The sequence below is a fragment of the Furipterus horrens genome, unplaced genomic scaffold (genome assembly GCF_987537825.1).
Source record: "Furipterus horrens unplaced genomic scaffold, mFurHor1.1.pri manual_scaffold_11, whole genome shotgun sequence".
Classification (NCBI taxonomy): Eukaryota; Metazoa; Chordata; class Mammalia; order Chiroptera; family Furipteridae; genus Furipterus; species Furipterus horrens.
The window spans coordinates 4833275-4841350 of record NW_028327181.1 but is presented as its reverse complement, the minus strand read 5'-3'; positions in this window follow the sequence as shown (position 1 = coordinate 4841350).

Here is an 8076-nt window from a genome sequence, read left to right as displayed (position 1 = left end):
CGAGAGGAGCGAATCGTGCGCAATGATGGCCGTGCCAGGTCCACCCACGGAGCCCGACTTGTACCTGAAACTCTCTTCCTCCATTAGTCCCTTTTTCCTTTACAAATAGACACTTGTCGCTGTGCGGTAAGTTCGCGAATGCCCTGAGGTCCGGGTCGGCTCCTTCCGCTACGGCACCGCCAGGCTGTCGAAGGGCCCTGCGGGGGCTTTTGGCTGAGCCCCTCGTGATGGTTCTTCATCCGTTCGCCCACTCCCTGAGCACCGCCCTGTGCCAGACGCATTGGGCGCGGAAACGGTCGGAGCAAGACACGGTAGCTGCTCCTTTTCGGGACAGTAAACCGGGAAAAACGGAGTTTGCAGGCGCTGAGAAGGAAGTGAACAGGAGGATGCTGAGATAAGAGCATGACTGGTGTGGGGATTTTTTCCCCCCATTAGATGATCAGGGAAGGTCCTCCAGGAGGTAACAGTGAAGCTGAGACCTCTGAGGAATCAGGAGGTGCCCCGAGAAGATGTCTGGGCAAATGGAACTGCAAGTGCAAAAGCTTTAAGGTGGAAATAAGCTACATGTGTTCAAGGAGCAGCACGAAGGTCGCAGTGGCTGCAGCCGAGGGCATGGGAGAGAGTGAGGAAGGCTGGGGGTGTGTATCAGATACACCCTTAGGGGTCATGCTCAGGCGTCCGGGAACGTCCGAAGACTAAAGTAAAGAGTGATGTGATCATGTTTATGTTTTTAAAGCTCACTCTGCTGTACAGAGAATGAAATATCAGCAAGCAAGAATGAAGACAAGGAGAGCTATTAAGAGGCTATTAGAGTAATCCAGATGAATGGTTATTGTGATGCCCGAACTAAGGAGGTGGCAGGAAGGATAGAGTAGATGGAGTTATGATGCATTTTCCTAGAGTTGACAGGACTTCCCAAGGGATTCAGTGTGGAAGGTGAGGATAAGAAACAAATCAAGAATAACTTCTAGGTGTCTGGTGTAAGCAACAGGTGGATGAAGGTGCCCTTTGGTGAATGAAGGACTTGATGAGGGTGAGGGTGGGGAATCCAAAGTCCTTTTCTGTCTAGGTTAGTCAAATCCATAACTGGATATTGTGGTGCAGACATAATTATCCTCTTTGTTGGCTATGCGCCTATAGTACGTTCTTCAGGCCCTTCAAGCAGGTGTGGCTGTCTGCCTTTGCTCTCCGCAATGGAAAGTGAGCAGAAGAGATGTGCACAGCTTCCAGGCTTGGCCCAGAAGACCCATCAGCAGATGCTCCCCTGTGCCCTTCCTTATTCCGTCAGCTGGAAGATGATAACCAGGTTCTGGAGAAGGCAAGGCCTCAAGATGGAAGATTCCTGAGTGGAGGAGAACTCTGCCCCATCAACCTGAACATCCACCCAGGACTGTTATATGAGGGAAAAAAATAAACCTCTGTTGTTTTGAGCTTTCATATACCCAAGTCTTCTTTTTATAGCAGCTTTGCCTGTGCTGCCTGATACCAGTAAGAACAGTGATCTAGCAGTAAACTTGGGGAGAAATTTTCTAAATGACTTGAATTGACATTATCAATAACAGTCAGGAAATAGAAGGTGCCTTGGATTCATTCATTCATTCATTCATTCAGTAAGAATTTATTAAGTGCCTCTCTGTGTCAGGCACCGTGCTACATAATAGAGATACAGAGATGAGGAAGAGACGGGGTCCTGCCCTCAGATGCTCTTAAGTCTGGCAGCTCAACTTATTGGGCATTATCTGCACATGCTTTCCCTCTACCTAGAAGTTTGCTCTCCTCTTCCAGCCAACACACACACAGCCTGATTTCTGCACATTCTTAAGCCGAGTTCTAAATACAGTTTTATCAGAAAGACAATGCCTAACCCTTGTCCCCAATCTAAATCAGATATTCCTGTTATAACTTACTTATTGGTACTTATCACAATTTTTATTTATATATTTACTTGTTTTTTATTCTTTAATGCCCTTCCCCACTAGACTAAATAATCTCAACAAGGGAAAGACTCTAATCTGTAGGATACATTCTCAACACTCAGCCCATTACAGGTGTTTAATAAATATTTGTTGAAGGAATCAATGGAGAAGGCAGAGCTGCGGGGAAGGAGAGGTTTCCTCCACTATAGCCGGGGAGGTGGCCGTGGTAGGCAGCCTCTGAGATAGCCTTCCATGATACCCACCTCTTGGTGTTCATGTGGGCTGATCCAGGGACTTGCTTCTAATGAAGGGCTGTCTAAGATGAAGTTACAGAAAGACTATGGCTTCCATCTTTAGTGCCCTCTCTTACTCTCTTGCTTCCAAAATGCAATTATGGGAGAAAGCAGAAGGAAGAAAGGGGTGGAGGGTCCCAAGCAAGTCCAAAGCCCAGCAAGGCCATTACTGTTAGATTTCAAGGCTCAAGAATAAGCCCCTGGTTTCATGCTCTGTCCTCTGGACCCACTGACATTGCAGTCCATCCCTTGTAGCTCTGCCAGGTGAGGATCCTACCCCCAAGGCTCTACTGAGTGGCCCTGCCACCATGTCTTCAGGCCTGTTGAAACCCAGGCAGTGGCCCTGATGGTTTCTGAATTGCTTTTGCGGTCATTCTTCCCTTTTTAATTGTTCTTCCCTTTTCTTGAAGAATAGAGCACATTTGTGGCCACAGAGCTTTATTGTCCTGCCCTGTAGAAGGTGAAGAGTCTAAAAGCCTGCCTTCTTTTCTTTCCTGTCATGGTCTTCTCTTGTTCAAGTGCGCAGTCTTTTTGCTTGTCTAATCCAGTGACCTTTATCAGGTGGCAGTCCAGCCACACCCTTTGGTGTTTTGCAAACATACTCTCTCACTTTTCTGCAATATGCACAGGCCGAGAATTCTCCTAATCTTTAAGTTCTGATTCCTTTTTGTGCAGCAATTCCTTCTTCAATTCATCTCTTTCCTTTCACGTTTTATTATAAGCAGCCCAGAGGAACCACACTTTGCTTCCAACACTGCTTAGAAATCTCAGCTGAATATTCAGTTTCATTGCTACCAAGTTCTACCTTCCCAAAGCACTAGGACCCAGTTCAGCCAAGTTCTTTGCCACTTTATAACAAGGATCGCCTAACAAGATGGACCTTACCCTCCTCATTTCTACCAACATTCTGTTCATGATTATGTATGCATTCTTTAAGAAAAAGGAAGCTTTTTCTCCAGCTCTCCCTTTTTCTTTCTGAGCCTTCACCAGAATTGCTCTTAACATCCATATATTTAGCATGCACCTCGAAAGTCCCAACCTCTACCCATTACCCAGTTCCAAAGCCACTTCCACATTTTTAGGTGTTTGTTGCAGCAACACCCCACTTCTCAGTACCAACATCTGTCTTATAGCTTGAGCTGCTATAACAAAATACTATCGACTGGGTGTCTTAAAAATAGAGATTTATTTCTCCTAGTTCTGGAGACTGACAGATTCAGCTCCTGGTGAGAACCTTCTTCCTGGCTCACAGGCAGTGGCCTTCTCAATGTGTCCTCACATGGTAGAGAGCAAACTCTGGTCTTTCTCCCTCTTCTTACAGGACACTAACCCCATCACAGGGGCCCCACCTACATGGTCTCATCTAAACCTAATTACCCCCTAAAGCCCCACCTCCAATCACCATCACATGGCGGATTAGCACTTGGACAGATTGGAGGAAACACAAGCATTCCGCCCATAACATGGCCTAAAGCTAAAGTAGAAGGTGTGGCTGCAGCGTTTTGTTAAGACCTCAGAAGATCAAAGATGGTACCTCAGAAAACCATTCACTCACGGAAAAGATCCTTTCAAAAGATTGACATGCATCTCCCAGGTTCTCTTAAACAACAGGGCTTCTAGGAAGCTTAACCTCATTCATCATCAGGCCTTGCAGCAGGAGCCTAAGGCAGAGAAGGACTTCTTTCAAGGAGATGTGTGGATATGGCTCTTTTCTAGTCGTTTGGACTCCCAGAAGGTTCCCAGGAAACCCCAAAGGGTCTTAAGAGTTCTATTTGGACTCTTGGCCTAAGGGAGAGACAGTATATGAAGAGAGTCCTTCAGACCCCCATGAGTCTGTCAGGAAGCAGAGCTAGCTGCTTGGCTGCAAACATGCTTTCTTTTTTTAGAGGGGGAGGGAGAAAAAGGGAGAGATACATTATGTGAGAAACATCGATTGGTTGCCTTCCGTAGGCACCCCAACTAGAGACCCAACCCGCAACCCAGGCATGTGCCCTGACTGGGAATTGAACTGGACACCTTTCACTTTGTGGGATGATGCCCAGCCCACTGAGGCACACCGGTCAGGGCTGAGCTGATGCATTTGTAGTAATTCGTTATGTGGCAATGGATAATCTACACCGGTGGTTAAAAAAGGAAGCGCAGCGCATATTCGAGGTCCTGGTGGCCTGGCCTAGGATGATTGCGGTAGGAATTGGGGAGAATTGAGCAGATCCGAGATGCATTTTGCAGGTGGAATCAGCCGAAGTTGGTGGTGAACTGGATGTGAAGGATGAAGGGGAAGGAGGCAGCAAGGATAATTCTCAGGTGGTTCCTGGGCCCAAGCAACCAGTGGACAGTGACGCATTTACTAAGACGGGTCGTCGTTGGCAGCCGTCCGTCTCGAGAGACGATGGTGTAGCTTCTTAAGAGTCTATCTGCACCGCCGAGAATGGCTGTGCAGTCCGACTCGGGAGTGACACGGTATCTGTCTCCTCCCGTGTTGAATCGACATCTTGCGATGACGCTGGAGTGTCCTCTCCAGTGAAGCTGAAGCTACAGAGCCTGGGCAGGGTGATATGGAGGGTCTGCTGTTGCCCATGCAGCAGACCCCCCCTCTCTTCGCAGCTGAAGGGTCCAAGGGAAAGACGGAGTCAATACAGCTTGGCTTCAGGTGCGCCGCAGGAGTTGCCGGTGTTGACTACAACGTCAAACCGCCTTAGGGACTCCGGCTCCGGATTTTCTGTCGGGGTTTACTCCCTTAGCCTTTCCCCTGAAGAGGTATGCCGCAAGGCAGCGGAGGTTTTTTGGAGTCAGAGTTTTCCTTCTCTGATGTGCCCTGACTGGAAGATCGAACCAGCGACACTTAGCTCGCAGGCCGACGCTCAATCCACTGAGCCAAACCAGCCAGGGGAACCTGGAATATAAAGGGATAAGGGTACTGGCAGGGGCTCAGTGACTGAAATGTAGAGGTGCATGGATGAGAACATGCAGTCACCCTTCCACTGAATGCTATTGTCTCTGATGCACAACTGCCCTTAATCAGCAGTTTCGGAAGAGAAGCCCTACTTGGCAGAAGCAGCATGTTGCTGCCATCATTTTTTTTTTTTTTAATTTTTAAGGAAAGTGAGTTGGTGAGGATGTTCGCAAACTGGAACCCTCCTACATTCTCGTACTTTTCACACTGATGGGAGTGTATGATGACCATGGCCACTGTGGAAAACAGTTTGGCAGTATCTCAAAAGCTAAATGTAGAATTACAATATGATCCAGCAACTCCATTCTACATGTACGTATACCCCAAAGAATTGAAGGTAGGTATCCAAACAAATACTTGTACACTAACATTCACAGCAGCTCTATTCACAGTAGGCAAAAGGTGGAAACAGCCCAAATGTTCATCAGCAGATGAATGGATAAACAATACTTGGTCTTTCCATACAGTGGAATATTATTCAACCATGGATAGGAATGAAGTCCTGATTTACGGTACAGTGGGATGGGCCTTGGAAACATCATCCGCAGGGAAAGAAGCCAGACGCAAGGACCACATACGGGGAGGGGCAAAGGTAGGTTTCCAGTTGTGAGGATGCAAAACAGCTTATTCTTGTAATATTTATTAATTATGATATTTTCCATATGAACAACTGTAAACCTGCTTTTGCCCCACCTTGTATAATTTCATTTATATGAAATGTCCAGAATAGGCAAATCCATAGAAAAAGACCCGTGGTTGCCAGGGGCTGGGCAGAGAAGGGAATTGGGAAAAACTCCTTAATGGGTACAAAACTTCCTTCTGGGGTGATGACAGGTCCCGGAAATAGAGGATGACAGCCAAGGAGTATGGATTTCTTTTTAGGACAATGAAAACGTTCTAAAATTGTGGTGATAAATGCACAATTCTGGAAAAAGAAAAGGAATTTTATACTTCAAATGGTATGTGAATTATGTATCTCAATGAAGCTATTTTAATAAGGGAGGGAGGGAAGGAAGGAAATGGGAGTCCACTGTCCTTTCCTGAGATAAGCCAGCATCCCTCAAACTGGAATGCGCACAGGGACCCCTGAGGACATGAAATGCAGACTGTGATGCATTCGGTGTGGGGTGGAACCTAGGGCTCTGCATTGCCGAGAAGCTGCCCGGTGCCGCAGTGCTGCCAGGTGGTTCCGGACCGCGCTGCTGAGCGCGTGGGGACGTGTCCAGGGTGCTCGTCTCCCCGGAGATGGGCGTCGCGACAAGTGAGCGTCATGCAACCCCCGTCTCCCAGCCACGGCCGGCTGACTCAGGAATGGACATCTGACCCAAGCCGGCCCCTCGGTCTCCTGGGAATTGAGAGACTGGCACAGTAAACCACGCTGAGGCAGTCATTGTTGGCCTCATGAATATTAAAGTGGCGGAAGTCGGTCCGCAGGAGAGGAGAAGCAGAACAGAGCAGTGTTCCCGTCTCCTGCTGCACTTCCTGTCCCACACCCCCTCCAAGTCTTCTTTCACTGGACACTCAAGAGTGCCACCGAGTGGTTACTGTTCCTTTTGTGTCACAAACATTTAAGTTGTTTGAAGTTTTCTGTTATTAAAAAAGAGTGCTCTTGCCTAACATGCGTTACACACTTGTCCCGTTGTTTGCGTCCTTGGGTAGTTTTAGCAGGGGATTCCTACCAGAAAGGCACCAAGAGTATACGAAGTTATATTTATTCTCCTGTAATGTGAGAACATGTGCTGTTTTACCTTTTTTTTACCCGAATTTCTGTTCCTCAGAATATATTATAGGAAATCTAACGGTTCCTGAATAGAAAGTTCTAACATTTGCTGAGCTTGACTCAGTTCGAATCCTTCAGCCTCTCAGAGTTGGAAGGGACCCTTGCTGTCTTCAAGGCCACCCCTGTGCCCGCAGTGCAGCTCCGCCTCTCCACAGCAACCCTGCTGGGGCTGCTCAGCCCCCCACCCCCCAACACATGCCTTGGCCTGGCCTGAACCGTCCCACGTGCAGCCTTCTCTGCCCGTTGAGAGAGGCCTCCTGCGGACTGGCTTGGGTCTCCTTTGGGAGCCACAGAAACATCATCTCTCTCCTGGGACAGCTTCTCGGATGTCTCACTTGGTGGTCTTTTTAAGAAATTATTTTCTTATTGTGGTAAAAAATATGTATAATAAAATTGACCATCCTTAACCATTTCTAAGGGGTGTATATAGTTCAATAGTGTTAAGATATATTCACATTATTGTACAACCAATCTCCTGAAGCGTTGAACCTTACAAAACTGAAACTTCATACCCATTAGACAACTTGACTTGGTGGCCTTTTGAAGCCCAAGTGGAAGGTGGGATTCTGAAGAGGAAAACTCCCAAAGAATTGTAATGTCTCATTTGACAACTGATTTACACTTTCCAGCTGAGAAACGAGAAATAGAAATTACCTCAAATGTACAGACACATGACATTTTGATATAGCTTTAAAAATAAACCACTTAAATGCTCGCCTTCTTATTCTTATTCTTATTACTATTACTACTACTATTACTACTACTACTACTACCACCACCACCAGGTAACATACAGAACTGATATTCTGACCCCCATCCCTGGCGATGGGATTGGGAAGAGGAGGCAGTAGGAGTAGAAATGAGTGAAGGTCCGGGGCTGTCCTCATCTGTTGGGGCTGCTGTAACAAAACACAGGTTTCTCATAGTTCCGGAGGCTCAAGAATAGGAGCAGGAAATGTCCTCTGCTCCCCCCACGACAATACTGTCCTTCAGATATTTCCAGTGTTGCCAAAGCTCCCACAAGTATTCTATCAATGTGTATCAAATCAAATTTCCTAATTTGGGAACCACACTGTGGTTATGTAAGAGAATATACAAGGTAAAAATTCAGACACAATAAAGGATTGAGGTAAA